This window comes from Micromys minutus, assembly GCF_963924665.1.
Source record: "Micromys minutus genome assembly, chromosome: 3".
Classification (NCBI taxonomy): Eukaryota; Metazoa; Chordata; class Mammalia; order Rodentia; family Muridae; genus Micromys; species Micromys minutus.
In genome coordinates this window covers 18,779,658-18,797,225 of record NC_137972.1, presented here as the reverse complement: position 1 = coordinate 18,797,225, position 17,568 = coordinate 18,779,658, and the positions used below count along the sequence as shown (strand labels likewise).

The window sequence follows — 17,568 nt, the reverse complement described above, 5'->3', positions numbered from 1 at the left end:
GTTAGTCCCAGCTTGGCTGAGCAGGGCAAAGGCTCAGGATCTTAGAACATGTCGTCAGGGTCCTGCCTAGGTGGTGTTGTCTGGATTTTCCTTGCTAGCTGATGGCTGGGGGTCTTGGCTTCTAGCTGAAAGCTGGCTGGCAGCTGTCGTCAGTTACCAGATACAAGGGTACCCCTAATGTGCCTTTTATTCTACCACACCAGCCAGGAGTCTTTAGATGGAGCCAGAACAGAACCATAGATGAGATGACACATCCAGACACCACTGCCGTTTATTAAAAGCAGGATTGAAACCCAGTGTCCCAGCTGCGGTTCCATTGCTATGACAGAGACCGTGACCATCAGCGACTCAAGGAGGAAATGGTTTATCTCAGCTTACAATTTACAGTAGTCCTTCATGAAGGCAAGTCATAGCAGGAACTCAAGGCAGGAACTGGACCAGAGACCATGGAGGAGTGCTACCTACTGTCTTGCTCCCCATGGGTTGTCCAGCTTGCTTTCTTGTACAACCAGGTGCACCTTCCCAGGGGTGACACCACCCATAGTGGGCTGGATAGACCGTCAACATCAATGATTAGTTATGAAAATGTTTTACTGACTAAAGAGATGGCTCAGCGGTTAAGGGCACTGAGTGCTCTTCCAGAGGTCCTGAGTTCATTCCCAGCTACCACATGGTGGCTCACAACCATCTGTAATGGGGATCCGATGCCCTCTTCTGGTGTGTCTGAAGACAGTGACAGTTTGCTCACATAAAAATAAATAACCACTTAGTGCTCTTAACCACTGAGCCACCTCTCCAGCCTTGGATCCTGAGATCTTAAGTGTCTCTTAAGGTTTGTCCTCTAATGAAGAAAGAGGGATTAAAAAGCCTTTTGCTGGCTGTGGTGAGGCAGCCCAGTACAGAGGTTGGAGACAGGAGGGCACAGCCAGAGATGGTGGGAGCTGAGGCAGGGCAAAACACTCAGAATGGCGCTTGACAGATGATGATGGGCAGAGAGGAGTGTGTCAACTGGCAGTCCAACCTGGTGAGAACTGGGCTATTTGCTATTCCCACCATACATACTGTGTGAAAAAGAAATCCATTGACTCACATACTTTAAAAGTGGGTACCAAATGGGCAAACATTGTTAAACATGTACTGATAATATTTCCTCTAAGAGACCAGCTGTAGGTTTATGTTAAGGTGATATATGATTGGACAGAAGAGAGGTGGGCGGGAAAAGGTCTAGGAAGGGGGAAGAGGAGGCAGGAGGCAGGGATTGATGGAGAAGAAGATGAAGGCAGATGTGTGCATATTTCTCTCGGCGCATTTCTAGCTTGATGAGTTTGTTATTATTATTTCTAAGAGTTTCTATAGGTCTATTTATCTCATATAGATGGGCAGTTGTCTGATAATATAGATCTTTGTCCATTGGTTGTAAGCTTACTGTGTAGAGGGTTTGTAGATTGAGAATTTAACATATAAACCTGTTTGATAAGTTAGCAGGCTGTGGAGTCATGTTTATACCGGGCAATTGAGGAAAGGAACACACCAGGGCAATTGTATCCACCTAGGACAGAAGCAGCAGGGGTGGTGGAGTGAATGGCACCTGAGTTCCTAGAGGCAGCATGGAAAGCCAAGTTAGAGATCCCCATGGTGCCAGATGGCTCAGCAGGAGCCGGTAAAGCTTGGGATAGAAGGTTAAGCCGCTTTTTAACATTTACCACAACATCCAGCCTTCTTAAAGAGAAGCTGGGTAGCATGCACGCACAGGGATAGTGACACATTGTGATCTAAAGTACAAAATACAGGAGGAGTCAAAAGGCAAAGACATCTCTCAGATCCCAGAGAGCCGAAATAGTCAAAGCCAGTGTGTCACAATTGGAATCAAAGCCAAGTGTGTTGAATAGACTTGTGCCAAATTAACTTGTGTGACTGCCAGTCAGATGACCAGAGGATGATACTTCATAAGATACACAGAGTGTAAAACAGATGATCGGTACCCATGTGGCCCTGGCCAGGAGCCTGGGCGCTATGTAAACATGTATCTATTTATGACAGAGAGGAGTTCATTAACACCGCAACTAAACTATAGACAGATCAAGAGGATAATCTTGTGGTAGAATGTGTGCTTACCATGCTCCAGACCCAGGTTCCAATTCCCATTGCCACAAAATGAATGGATGGATAAAATAAGCCAGACGTGGAAACCTGCCTTTGAAAATCTAGTACTGCAGATGCTGGGGCTGGAAGAATGCCAAGAGTTCAAGACCTATTTGGGCAACATAGTTCCATAAAACTAGAGTGAGGCCATGTCTCAGAAACCAAAATGGAGGAAGCTGGGGTGATAGCTCAGTGGATAAGGCCCTTCCCATGTGAGTGCAGGTCTGGACTATGGATTCCCCAGTACACACTTCAAAGCCAGGCAGGAATGGCAGATGTCTGTAATCCCTCAACTAAGGAGTCAGAAACTGGCATGATCCCCCAAGCAAGCTGGCTCACTAGACTAACTGAATCTCAGCTCTAGGTTCAGCAAAGACCTCTGCAAACAAGGTAAAGGGTAATTGAGAAAGGCATGCAATTTCAACACAAACAGTATCTACATACATGCACACATATGTACACTGGAAGAAAGAAAAGAAGAAAAGAAGGAAGGAAGGAAGGAAAGAGGGAGAGGAGGAGAGAAGAAAGGAAGGAGGGAAGGAAGAACAAAGAAAAAGAAAGAGAGAGATGGAGGAGAGAGAGGAAGAAAAGAAGGAAGCAAGGAAGAAAAAAGAGAGAAGGAGGGAGGGAGAAATAGAGAGGGAGGGAAGAAAGGAGGAAAAATAGGGCCAGGGGTGATGGCCCAGGCATGTAAACCTGAGAGATAAGGCAGGAGAATTGGAATTCAAAAGCATCTGCATCTACACAAAAAAAACTGGAGGCTATAACAGGGTATCGATGTTGTTTTTATAAATAGACATGGGTTATCATACATGCACACTTTCCTTTTGGGTTTTTGAAACAAGGTCTTGCTATATAGCCCAGGTTAGCCTTCAACTTGGGATCGATCCCCCTGGCTCTATCTTTTGTGCGCTAGGATTACAAACACGTGTAACTGTGCCTGGCCATCAATACCGATCTTGCTTACAGTGTTCTTTTCATGTTCACAAGGAAATTAATGTCTGTTCCGAAATGTCATCTATCTATTCATTCTTTCTTAAGGAAAAAAAAATTCAAATGTCAGTCCTCACAGATGCTGCGTGTAAATTGGTAGTGAGTAATGGCTACAACTCAGATGATGAAGAATCCTGTAACAGAAAGTTCTGTTACGGTTTTTGACTTTCATACACAGTTGTGGTAATTACCACACTGTTAGACATAAACCTCTGCTTACAGTTCATCAGACCTCCGTTGATTTCATAACGTGCTCACCATACACGGAACAGATTAAATGTCAATAAATGTCCTATAACAGCTGTGTTTCCAAAACTCAACCTTTTTAAGAACAAGTGATATGCAGATAAAAGAAATTTTAAGATGATACCACGGTTAGTCACAAATGCAAAACAATCTACAATTTCTACAAGTTTCTGAATGATAAATAAAATTTATATAGTAGATCAGATACAATGTGCAGTTGTAATAAGTTGGGCAAGCACTGTTTGGATATATTCCATACTTGGTAAAAATCTAAAATTATATTAATTTTTAATTATTTGTAGATACATGTAAATCCTTTAATATCTGTAAATACATGTAAATATGAAAAACTTCTGCCTGTAATCCTAGCACTTAAGAGATGGAAACGAGAAGATAAGGAACTCAGGGTCATCCTTGGCTATTAGCAAGTTCAAAGCCGGCCTGTCACCTGATTACCAGTCTCAGTGATTAAATTCACCAATTAACTGCCAAAATCTTGGTTGACAGAAATTTAGTATCGGCTTCTAAAGCCAAAGAAAGGAAGGGATGTCAGGGCTGGAGGGTGTGGAAGGACACTGAGAGACACAGTTTTTTGGATGCAATGTGGCTGCTGCATTTAAGAACTCCACTGTGTCCCCCAAGGATAGGGGTAGAGGTTTATGAGGTCCCACCACTGACTAAGGGGCTCTTGGCTACTAATGGCTGCTGGGGAGCTAGGAAGTCATTTTTTCCTCAGTGGTGTAGCTACAGGTAAGCTGATCCTGCCCCAGAACGTAACTCCTAACCCACGCTCATGCATGCACCATAAAAAGAAGAAAACATGTAAGAAGGTAAGAGGAGGACTTGTGAGTGGGATGAGAGAAGATAAGGATAGATCCATGTGATAAAACATTATATATGTGTATGAAATTAATGCATATCAAGTACATTTTCAAATATAAAAAAGTAAACAAAATTAGTGGCTGACTAGAGCATGGAAGGGTCGATATCCTATACCAGCAACCCATGCACTTGGAAGGCTGATCACAGGAGGATCACGGGTAGAAGGCCAGTCTGGGCTGGAGTGTGAGGACTTGCCCAATGGGAAATTAAGCACATCCTACTGCTGCCTGGAATCTGCGGCTACACGCCCTTACTTAGCAGCACAAACCCAGAGCTTGGGAAGTTAACTAGGGCAGGCCATCTGCTCCTTCTTCTTTGACCATATCCATGTCTTTACTGGCTTTTTCTCCTTGCTTAATGATAGCATTTATCTCTTAGAAAGGAGAGCAAGCTCTTGAAATAGAGAGAATTATCGTATGGTCTCCCTGTTGATCTACAGATGGCACATAAAGCATCCACACGTAGGCAAGAGCTGTACCTCCATGGGATATAATTGCTTTGATAATCCAACTGCTAAGGAAAAAAAATCAACATAGTCTAATTTTAAAACTAATTACAAAACCCATCTCCTTAGTGGATTTTAATCGCCCCTTTGCCAAGTGTCCCAGCTCAATGAAACGCCCATCAATTTCCACGTTCATTACAGAGGACAAGTGTCATTGTCTCGGCAGCAAAGGGAGGGGAGGGGGGATTCACATACCTTTCTACACTGGCCTATTTTGAACAAGTCTGCCTGGGATCCATCCATTTTTGCTATCAGATGCTATTAGTTAGGCCCCCTAGAGGCACAGCACGTGTGTGTGTGTGTGTGTGTGTATACACTGGAAAATGTCTCAGGGTTTCCACCATAGGGACTAGAGAATCCAACAATGACTCTTGACATGCTGGACAGCCTGAGAACCTGTCAGCTACTCCTTTAAGAATCTGGACGCTGCAGTGGTCCTGTCTGACACTGAAGGTCTGGTGTGATGTCCAGGCTGATGTCCAGGCTGGAGTCTGATGCCCTACAAGGGATGCAAGTGTCACTCTGTCAGAGGGAGGTTGGCATGGCTGTGCTGACTTCCTTGTGTCCATTTTCCCCATCTGGAACCCTCAATATATTGAATGGAGCCACCCACTCTCTGAGCTGTCTTTCCCTCTCAGTTGGCCCTCTCTGGAAATCCTTCAGACACACGGAAAGATGTCCTTCACCGTTCCCTACATGATCTTAAATTCAGTCAAACTGACGATGAAGACCAGCCAGCGCAGATGGCGTCTTTGGTCTTTTTCCCTGTACCTCGTTTAGCTCATTTTAGTCACTTCCTCGCCTGCCATTCTAACAAGTAGGTCAGGAGGAACCTTCCCACTCAGTACATTGCCCCTAAAATATGGATGGATTTTTTTCTGTATCTTTTGTATGTCTCCCTGTGCATCCACATGTGCGTGGAATGTGCATGCATTCACGCACATGCGTGTCTACAGAGGACGTCTTTCTCAATCACTCTCCATTTTATTTTCTTTTTAAAAAATATATTCATGTGTGTGTGTGTGTGTGTGTGTGACCCATGAGTACTACAGTGTCCCCATGGAGGTCAAAAGACACCACTCAGGCTTGACAGCAAGTACCTTTACCTGCTGAGACACCTCCCCAGTCCCTACACTGAACTTGGAGCTTACCAATTTAACTAGACTACCTGCCCAGCAAGCTCCAGGGACCCACGTGTCTTAGCCTTTTTTGTACTGGGATTACAGACACACAGTGCCACACCCAAGTTTTGTGTTCTTTTTGTGTGTGGGGGGGGGGAGGTTCTGGTGACCTGAAGTCACACTTGCAAGCATGACTTCTGACCTACTTGTTAGAATGGCAGCCGAGGAAGTGACGAAAATGAGCTGAACAAGGTTCCGGGAAAAGACCAAAGACGCCATCTGTACCGGCTGATCTTCATCGTCAGTTTGACTGAATTTAAGATCACCTAGGAAACAGTGAAGGACGGCTTTCCGTGTGTCTGAGGGATTTTCAGAGAGGGCCAACTGAGAGGGAAGGACAGCTCAGAGAGTAGTGGCTCCACTTTCCCTACCGAGTTCCTGCTGCACTGGACTCCTGTGTAGTTAAGATTTGATATGTTACTTCTTACTCTATTTTAATAACTCACGTCTAGAACCCTAGATTCTTGGCATATCACTTCCGCATGTGAGATTCTGGTTCCTTCTCAACATCTGTTAAAAGAGTAAGAGCAAACAGCTCCCTATACTGTGAGCCACGCAGCACCGTAAGTACTTGGTGCCCTAGGTCAGACAAACTCAAGTACTGCCTGCTTGCCTGCCTTCCTGACTGCTTCCCTTCCTTCTTTTATCTTTCTGTCTCACACAAGTAGCCCTGGCTAGCCTCGGGAGGTAGACACAGGAAGACCAGGGGTTTAAGGTCATCCCTGGTTACATATCAAGTTTGAAGCCGATCTGGACTACATGAGACCCTGTCCCATGGGAAAGAAGACAAAAGATACACAGATAGCTTCGTACTGTAGGTTTTGAGTTTTAAGACGTTCTCTGGGGAGGGGCTAGGAGTACGTATCACTCAATGGCAGGTACTTGCCTAACAGGCACAAGAACCTAAGGTGACCCCAAAAGGTAGAGAGTAGACTAAATGGAAACCTCTTAATGGGGTTAATCTCTTTTAAGGACTTATCGGAGGTGGAGTTAAATTGGACACATCAGTGTGAACTCATTTTCCAGTTCTCACTAGAGGAGCCATGATGTGATTCAGTGTTCACATGCACACCTACGGGTCTCTAACAGCCTTTCTGCACTTAAAGGCACAGGGCTTCCTCGGAGAGCAGCCGATTCCGTAGAAGACTGACTGTAAGGATAGTCAAGTTAAAGCTGGTAGCTGGGCCAGAAGCATGCTGTTCTCTGCTGGGGTTGACTGTGGTAGTAAAAAAAAAAAAAAAAAAAAAACACCAGACATGGAAAGAAAAAAAAGCAAGCTTTGACCATTAGAATATTTTTTTATAAAAAGACAACGGATAGGTGCTGTTAAAAAAGAAAAAGAAAAAAAAAAAAAAAGAAGGGCACATGTGTGTGAGTTTCCCCATTATTCAACTGATATATGAGCTCTGTTGGTCAGCTCACTGTTACTTTAAAAAAAAAAAAAGTTAGACATTGTGGGGAGCCGAATGCGGATGCCATTAAAAGATGGCACTGGCTCCCTCACGGTTTGAGGTAAACAACTCCATATATAGTAATGCTCTTGTCAGCTAAGGCGCTGCACCCTGCACACGCGCAGTACATAACCTGTAAATTCCAAAGCAATTAATTTTCATCTTAATCCAAAAACTTTTAACATTTATTTATTTATTAGTCTACAAAGAATTAGGTTGGGCTGGAGAAACTGCTCTTCCAGAGGTCCTGAGTTCAAATTCGAGCAACCATATGGTGGTTCACAACCATCTGAAATGGGATCTGATGCCCTCTTCTGGTGTGTCTGAAAGAACGGCAACATTGTATTCATACATAAAATAAATAAACCTTAAAAAATAATAATAATTGGTTTTCATTAGAAAATTTTCAAACAAAATTTGGCCAGGTGTAGTGGGTTTAAAATAAAAACAAAAGCACATGCCTTTGACCCCAGCACTCAGGAGGCAGAGGCAGGTGAGTTTACACCTAATCTGGTCTGCAACAGCAAGTTGCTACAAGAGCAAGTTCTGGGGATGCAGAGAGAAGCTCTGTCTGAAAGAAACATAATTTGTTCTTATTGTTTTTTCTTCCTGATCATTGTCCCACTCTATTGTCCTTTCCATCTCCTCCTTCCCACATCCATCTCCTCCTTCCCACATCCATCTCCTCCTTCCCACATCCATCTCCTCCTTCCCACATCCATCTCCTCCTTCCCACATCCATCTCCTCCTTCCCACATCCATATTTTCTGTACCCTTCTCCCCACGCCCCTGCACCCAACGTTCACCAATTTGAAGGGAAGAATTTTTAAAACTTGCCTTTTAAGGTGCTGGGAATGTCCAAAAGCACACTTCATGGTGTTTAGGGGTCGAGATAGGTCGGGTATGGTGGTCAGAACCCACGGATGCCTATGCTAAGAGCTGTGAACGGGAACCCTGTGTTTTTGGAACACCATTTGACATTCTTAGTGTTAAACACGTCTAAGATCTTGTAACATTTCTTTCTTTCTTTTTTTTCCCTTGTAACATTTCTAAGTCTGCCTTAGGCAGATGTTAGGTGTCAAATGTTTGAAACGCTTAATTATATTTTAGGCTGTCTAAGCCAATTTAATTACTCAAGTTTGTAAGTGGTATTAAAGGCTGGGAGAACTCTCGAGCTAACAGAGTATTAGTCAAACAGCGTACGGAGGAGGAGTAACTAAAACACCGGTGAGTGCAGAAACAAGATGTGCTCCTCGAACATCACAAAACTGGACCTTAAAACCTACAGCTTTCAGCTGACTACAGATCTGCAGTCTCAGTGCCCTGGCGGCCGAGGCAAGAGAATCGGAGACTCAGGACCATCTCGGGCTACACAGCGACTTCCAGGCAAGGCTGAGCTCCACTGTCAGACCCTACCTCAAAATAAAATAAAATAATATAATAAAATAACAAAACTATAACTTTAATAAACTAAAAAATAATACAGAAATATCTTCTAGCCTTGCATAACTCTATTGCATAAAAGTTCTCCTCAGATAATAAAATAATTGAAAAGTTACCCAATGGCAGTAAGGAGCCAAGGAATATTACAAAGTCACACAAGAGGTTTATGGGGGATAGCAATACCCAGGAAGGCAGATGCCTCTGCTCAGGTGGGAGAGAAGCAGCAGAGAGCTGAGAGAAGACAGGGTTTATATAGGGTTTCTTGAGGTGGGGGTGGGGGTGGAGCTCCCTAAAATGGTCTGGGATTGGAGAGATTACATGGTTTGATTTGGGGGCAAGTTTATTTTTTCTTTGGGGCATGGCCTGGCCACTCTTCCACCTGGGGTCAGGGGTAGACTAGGAAAGGCTCTTAGGGGTAGTTCATGGCTGGAGCCTGGTACCTGGAGGTCTCAGGGGCGGCTTACAAAGGCAATCTCTGTGTTCAAACAGAGTTGGTGTGAATAGCCAACAGTCCCCCCCTCACCTCTCTCTATACATACATACATACATACATACATACACACACACACACACACACACACACACATAATCACCCACAGGTCTGGACCAAAGATTTAGAGGGTTGAGTAGCAACTCTGTATTCCCAGAAAATTCCCGACTGACCTGGAACCATACTTCCTAGCCCTGAAAACTGTTCATCTTCACCTGTGTCTGCTTGTGGTCCTGCTCTTGCCTGTAGGGTTGTGGGTCCCACATCTGCTTCGACACAGAACTTGGCTGGGCAGATGTCGGACTGTAGGGATACCACTCCAGGGGTGGGGAAGCACAGTCTGAGGCACAGGGACAGACAGCCGGAATTGGGCCTAAGAGGTCAGGTTCTTTTGGTTCTCAGGCATCCAGGCGCCGCTGGAAGCCTCGGGAGAGCTGAGAATGAAATTGGGGTCCCCCCCCCCCCCCGCTGCAGGCTGATCTAGCCTAGGGCTAAGGAGGAAAAGAGGGGAGTTCTGGCTGGTCCAGAGGGAGAGTCCTTCGCTTGATGGCAGTAGCTTAGCTTAGGTGGCGGTGGTGGCTCTGAGCACAGAGAGGCCTCTACAAAGATTAGACAGCCGCTCTGTATTCACAGCCGCTCTGTATTTGAAGGCCTTCTCCATAACCCCCCATGGCGGATCCCTGTGAAAAGAGGCAGACCACGGTGAAAGTGGATGAGTAAAACCTTACTCACTTCTCAGGGTAGGCCTGAGGTTAAATACCTTCTGCAGGGAGGAGTGTCTAGGAAGAAAAGCTTATTGGCTAAGCCTCCAGACCTTTAGTTAGCTCATTATAATAAAGATCTGTCATGAGCTTACCTGACCACAGGTGTCCTCTACCCTTATAAACGTGACTGGTGGTCACAAATCTATGGAGGGCTGCTGCAAGTGACAGGTGCCTAGGAGTCAGGCGGAAACACCTACTGTCCCTTCAGGGTCACCGGGGATTTCTAGCCCTCACTCAACCAGGAACCAGTCTGCCTTTTACTGTCCCACACTTGCCCACTATTCCAGTTAACAAGACCTGGAACTGTTCCCCAACCAGGTCAGGACCTCTCCCCCATTTCTACACCTCCTACGAGCAACCCACCCCTGTCTCTTCCCACTCAACAGCAGGACTCCTATCTAAGGAAGACTTAGAGCAATGGTGTTGTCCTGAACTTCCACTGGTGAGGGTGTGTGTGTGTGTGTGTCCCTGGACACGTGTGTGCAACCATGCTCTCAAGTGTGGAGGCAGACTCAAGACTCAACGATGAGTGAGAATTCTCAACAAGAGAAATAGACAGGAGGTCTGCCTTGATTGTATTTCTCTTCTGTATGACTCTTCCAACTAGAACGCAGGCTCCTTGCCTGTGAGGCTTTGGTTTTCTTCACAGCCACGTCTCAAGGAACAGGAACAGAACAAGACACTTCCTGTGTGCTCGGAAATGGTTTGTGGGATGCGCAAGGCCTGGTGCTCTGGACAATAGGTTAATTCTATAGCTCTGCAGCCAACTGTGACGGTGCCTTGTGCCTGTGTCTTTCTCACAAGAGGAACTGTGGCCACAGGCAGGATTGGGGGATGGTGTCTTCCTTGCTCCCTATCACAAGTTACCTCAATACCACTTCCAACTCTGTTCTAGCTGTAGGATTCTGCAGAGCCCAAACCAGAATGTTCCTCATGCAAGGCCAAGGAAGGACATAAAATCAGAGGAGGAGACACAGCAGAGGGATGACCAACAAAATCCAGAGGTCCCCCAAAGCCACAGGGGAATGTGGTGAGTTGCCAAACCAGAGAACTCAGAAGCAAATATCAAAGCCAGGGAGCACAGCCAGGAATCCCAGAGCAGAGAGATGAAGAGAAAGAGCAAATGGGTAGATCACAGCTGGGAGGGGCCCAGGCCAACCGGGAGCAGACATTCGAGGCTTGCTTTAATGTGCCTCCAGAGGCAAGCTAGGGTGGGCGGGTCAAGGTTACAGGGGCCACGGTGGGGCTGGACAGAGTGGGATTTCTGGGGTTCTTTGTTTCTTAGAACAGAACCTGGGCAGACAGCTTGTGGGAGTAGGAGTCACAGAGTTTGCTGCAAGGCCTGGCTTCCACATTCTCACTATTGCCTGCTGTTAGGACAATGAGAACCTGGGTGCCCACCTTCCCCTAAGAGTTGGCATATACCACCGCTGCTAGTGTCCAGATCAGGATTCGGGGCTAGATCTCAAGAAAGGAACTGGGAAGGAGTCAGTGGAGTTGTCGCTGAAGAGGGACGACTTCCAAAAAGTCCCAGGCTGTCCTCTAAGGAGGGAGGACTTCGAAAAGAGAAGCAGATCCCTTTGATACCAAGAAAACATTTACAGGCTCACAAGACACTCAGCAGACTCGGGCTACGCATCTGATGACTCTTGATTACTTCTAAAAAGGGCTTGTGAGCCGGCCGGCCGGCCAGCTGGCATGCATTTCCCTCCAATCCTCTTCTGCGGTTCACTTCTCTTTATTCTCCACAGCCCCTCCTGTGCCCCACATCATCCCCCATGACAGCAGAAGTGCTTTACACACAAGGTGATTGCTGTACAAAACAGAGGGGGAGCTTCCTCCTTCATTTCTCCAAGTCTTGGGGGTTGGAACCCAGGGTCTCACATGTTAGACAGTCTCCCACTGATTTACCCTTTGCCCCAAAACTGTTTCCTTATACTCTTCCATTTCCAGGCATCTGGGCTCTCCTGGGGTGAGTCCTGCGCTTTCACATCCAGCATCTGTCAAACCCTGAACCTTCATGACCGGCCTGCCTGCATTCCTGAGTGTTGGCCGTGGAACCAGGTCAGTGGGAGGAGGGGAACTTCAGCTCACTCACCAGGTGTGTCAGCTACTGATTTCTCTGGGTCTCCATTTCTTCGCCCATGGAAGATTTTAATGGATTTTAATGGAGCTGTGGACATCGAGTGAGAACTGTCTCTGGAAGTGCTTTGTAACTGAAAAGTGCCTCCAAGTCGGGAAGAGCAGGCTGTGGTAGCGTGTGCCTGATACCATCACTCAGGAAGATGCTGAGGTTACCCAGGACCCTGCTTCAATAAGCAAAGCATTGCTGTAGTTATGATTACAGCTTCTCATGCCTTAACTATGGGCCTTCCCATTTGTTACTGGATCAGAATCGTTTGGTTTCTAATTAAAAAAAAAAAAAACCAAAAATATAAATGATTGAAGTAATACTTTTCTCTATCATATGAAATCTATCCAGAGCTGTGATACAACTCTTTGATGTCAAAGATCCAAGATCTTTTTATCTTTTTGCTTTAACCATAGGGAGCTTCCATACCTAACATTATTTTCTCAAGATTTATTTATTTATTATGTATATAGCATCCTGGCTGCATGTATGCCTTACAGGCCAGAAAAGGGGACCAGATCCCATTACAGATGGTTGTGAGCCCCCATGTAGCTGCTGGGAATTGAACTCAGGACCTCAGGAAGAGCAGCCAGTGCTCTTAACCACTGAGCCATCTCCCCAGCTCCATTTCTAACATTTAGTCCAACATAGCTAGAGAAAATCCAGCCATGTACTGAAGAGATCAGAGAGTAAGGATGATTGACGGCTTGAGTTTGGTCCCCAGAACCTACATGGAGGGAGAGAACCCACTCCCACAAATTGTCCTCTGGCTTCCACACATCCAGTGAGGTGTGTGTATGCACAAACACAAATCTAAGAAAAACTAAAACCAGTCACTGTATAACATTCCAGTCAACTCCTCAGAAGGAATAAAGACCACGCCCTCTCCTTTCAGGTCACCGTTGAAAATTCTGCTTCTGCTTACTGGCCTTCACTTGAACTTTGTGACCCTCAAGTACAAGGAAGGCCGGGAAATGTAGTTTTATTCCGAGTGACCATGTGTCTATTAAAACAGAGAGATCTTGTCCTGTTACTTGAAAAGGAGACAGGGGTCTCTATCAGAAGTGGTCACTTCTCCATCCTCATCTCCCTGTGAGTAGCAGCAGCTGACCTCCACTGACCCCAAAACCTTCCCTTTACCACTGAGAGCAAATCACACCAGTTTCTCCTCCTCTTCCTCCCCTAAACGCACATCTCAGCACAGCGCTGGCCACAGCTTCTCTTCTCAGCCCCAACTCTCCTCAGTCACGTCCCCAACTCCCAACCCAAGTAAGACTCTGCTGTCCTTCCTGAGTCTGGCCCAGGGAGGAAGGTGTCCACTGAAGGGCAGGCCCAGCATCCAGGCAAGGCCTCCTGCATCCCTGCTCAGGACCGGGAGCCAAGGGAGACTGCAGCAGGCGCAGGCGCGGCTTCTGTATCAGGCTCTCTGAAGCCCAGACTAGTGCAGCACAGTAGAGCAGTTGATCTGAGTAAGGTGCCCAGTCCTCTTGTGGAATGAGTGAGTGCTCCTGACTCTTCAACATGACGCAACGGGACTTCTGGAGCCCAAGAGAAAGAAACAGACAGAAGCTGTGAAGGTGGAGGGGGGAAGAACTGGGCAGATTTGGAGATGGCTATGATCAAGATATTTATACATTGTATAAAATTGTCAGGCACATTTGCAATTCCACCTCTGTAAAGTTCAGCGATCATGGCTAGCCATCTGGAACTCAACAACGGCGCCATGCCCATCCTGGGCCTGGGCACCTGGAAGTCTCCTCCTGGCCAGGTGACTGAGGCTGTGAAGGTTGCTATTGACATGGGGTATCGGCACATTGACTGTGCCCAGGTGTGCCAGAATGAGAAGGAGGTGGGCGTGGCCCTCCAGGAGAAGCTCAAGGAGCAGGTTGTGAAGCGCCAGGATCTCTTCATCGTCAGCAAGCTGTGGTGCACGTCCCACAACAAGAGCCTGGTGAAAGGAGCCTGACGGAAGACACTGAGCGACCTGCAGCTGGACTACCTGGATCTCTACCTAATCCACTGGCCAACGGGCTTCAAGCCTGGGCCAGACTACTTCCCACTGGACGCATCAGGAAACATGATTCCTAGTGACACCGATTTTGTGGACACTTGGACGGCTATGGAACAACTCGTGGATGAAGGTTTAGTAAAAGCAATTGGTATCTCCAACTTCAACCCTCTTCAGATTGAGAGGATCTTGAACAAACCTGGCTTAAAATATAAGCCTGCCGTTAACCAGATTGAGTGCCACCCGTACCTCACTCAGGAGAAGCTGATTGAGTACTGCCATTGCAAAGGTATCGTGGTGACTGCATACAGTCCCCTTGGTTCTCCTGACAGGCCCTGGGCCAAGCCTGAAAACCCTTCTCTCCTGGAGGATCCCAGGATCAAGGCAATTCCAGCCCAGTACAATAAAACTACAGACCAGGTGCTGATCCGGTTCCCCATTCAGAGGAACGTGGTAGTGATCCCCAAGTCTGTGACACCAGCACGCATTGCTGAGAACTTCAAGGTCTTTGACTTTGAGCTGGGCAGCGAGGACATGACTACTCTACTCAGCTACAACAGGAACTGGAGGGTGTGCGCCTTGATGAGTTGTGCCAAACACAAGGATTACCCCTTCCACGCCGAAGTCTGAAGCTGTGGATTCCTGCTCTGCCCCAAGAGGCTTATACCTGTTCTTTCTGCCTCATCTGCCCTTGCGAGTGTCCTGTGTCCTGTGTCCCTCTGCACTGGGTGGCACCTTGCAGACCAGACAGTGAGAGTTTGTTAGTTTATGTAGAATCTGCAGGGCAGTACCAGTAGCGGAGCTGTTTGTTCAGCCTTTCTTGGTCTTTCTTCTTCCTACCTAAAGGACTTTAACATAAGCACCCTTTCCAACCAAAGAGAAGCAAGAGTTATAGCCCAGGCTGTGCCACCGACACTTACATTTGAGTGCTTAGAACTGCCATCCTGTGGGTCAGGCTTCTCTTTGCCTCAAATAAAAACTGCTTTTGTGAAAAAATAAAATAAAATAAAATTGTCCAAAAATAAGTTATTTGTAGAGAAGAGATTACTGATAATAAATGTCTGGTGTCCCGGGAGTGTAGCTGCTGGGTGTGACCCCCTGGAGCCGCACATCAGCTTATCAGTCATGCCGTTGTGATTTCTGTTCAGAAGCTCGTCCCGGGCGGCTTGCTGACCAGTAAGCCATCTTACTTCTGTGCTAAGTGCTAAATGTGACTCCAGAGATGCTAAGTAAGGGTTCATACTCTGCCCGTGGGACCTGCCTGAACCCATGACCCTTTCCTGAGACTTAACACCGTGATTTCTGAGTCTGTTTCTTCCCATTGAGTTCGCAGGGCTGGGCTTCTGAAAGTGCAGCACTCGGAATCTGAACGAAGAGCCCCCTGCTGGAGGCTCAAGGGAGCGATAACCAAAGGCTTGTAGAAGCTGGGGAGTTTCTAACACTCTTGTTCTTGGATAACACAACGATGCTGGCTGGAGCTTGGCCTCCGAGGGCTTTTCAGTGGCTGTTTTAACTGACAGGTGCTCTGTGTTTTGAGGAATGTTGGTCATGTCCTGTCCCCTTAGTTGGTAGCACTGTGAGTGTTGGCAGGGGGCCGTTAGCGCTTCCCTGTTGCTGGTGCAGTGGTTAGGGGAGCCTTATTCATGTGCACCTGCATGCAGTGTGTGCCTCCCTGGGGTGCACTTGTTCCTTTGTGAACCTTCTCCAGGACACGTCAGCTGCTGGTGTCTGTGATCTATTAACAAGTGCAGAATCCTATCGTTCCTGTACAAAGAAATATTCGCAAAGGCCTTCCCGTTTGTAGCCGCCTGTACGGAAAATGAGTGAGGTGACACGGTTTATCGAGCAAAAACGTAACGCTACAGCAGACATATGAAGGCTTTAAAGAAAATAAAAAGTCTGGCCAATTCCACCACTTGGGCTCCGGTCCTACAGGAAAGCCATTCCCCATTCTTAGCAAGTAGACAAAACAAAACTAAACAACACCAAACCAAAACAAATGCAAAGCTTCTCTGGGGACCAACCTCCTCTTTCACTCCAGGTCTCCTCTTGATTCCTGAGACACCTCCATTCACTTCCTGCCTCTAGGACCCACAGGTCTCAACATGAAGTGTCCCCCCCCACCCTTCTGGCATGGTTCTGCGTGATCTTCACAAACTGACGCCAGTGCAGTGCTGGGCCTCACAGCCCCCTCTGAGCGACCTCGATGGTTCCCCATCCTATTTTCCACCACCCACAGGTCATCTCCTTTATCCTCCATCCAGCGGAAGCTCCAGGGACTCTTGTCCGTGCTCCTTGGCGTGTTCTCATTGTCTGCGGCTTCAGAAGTATACAAATGCATTATCGCAGCAACTTAGCTGGACTCTCTAGGCTTCACTTCTTCTTTGAAACGAACTGCCAGGCTTGCCTGGAGTCCCATCTTCTTGAAAAGCTGAGGTCAGGTTCACAGAAACCCAGAAGCTTAAGACCAGCACAGGCAAGAAACTGACACCCCCAATGGGTGACACTGTCAGGACAGTGGAGATGCCCTATTCTGGACCATGTCATGTGAATTCTCATGGCGTGGGTACAAGGCAGGCGTGACCAACTGTGGCATGAGAGGAGGTAACTATTAGTGGCCTCCTGGAAAGTTAACCACAGGTGGCCACTAGGAAACAGGAAGGGAGGCTATGGGCAGTCAGTGAGCCAGGAAGGCTAGAGTCAGGTGTGTGGGGAGCAAGGAGGAACAGCAGAAACGGGCCCCCAGCCCACTGGCCCAGGTAGCACTCCACCAGTGCTTTCTTCTATGGCAACTCTATGGACAATAGGCCAAAAGTAAGTAAAACTCCTCAAGGCCACTGAGGTCAGGTCAGAGGGGAGGCTTGCGGTTAACAACACTAGGACTCAACATCATTACCAACCTACAGCTTGTGTTCAGGGGAAAGGGTTGTGTGCGCTATTTTCCTACAGCCAGGAGGCTGCCTCCATGATACCTCCAGCAGCCTGTCTGACCCTGGACCCACGCCAAGGTAGGGAGAAGAAGGCTGGGGCTGTGTGGGACCTGTAAACACAGACTCGCATCTTCGCAGGCAGGCCCATGCCGCTGGCTCCGAGACTTAGTCCAGACTCTTTGCTTTCCTCTCCTCTCCTTGAGAGCAGATTTCCATGTATACTACAGTTGTGGGGCCAGCCTGAGTTTCAGCTGGAGCTCATTAAATTGTTTTTGATGCAGAGAGTGGGGGAGGGGGTAAGACTGGGATGGGGGTGGTCAAGAACATGAATTAGAGGGACTGGGGGGGGGGCTTGTTTGTTTTCCCCAACTAGGATCTGTCAGACTCCTCCCATCTGCATCT

At 47.1% G+C, this 17,568-nt stretch overlaps 1 pseudogene across 1 annotated transcript; it reads left to right on the top strand.

Moving 5' to 3' along the window:
- Nucleotides 1-13,918: 13,918 nt before the first annotated feature.
- LOC308418545 (aldo-keto reductase family 1 member B1-like) lies at nucleotides 13,919-15,166 on the top strand (annotated as a pseudogene). Its single transcript has one exon. The product of its transcript is annotated as an aldo-keto reductase family 1 member B1-like (transcript).
- Nucleotides 15,167-17,568: the final 2,402 nt, after the last annotated feature.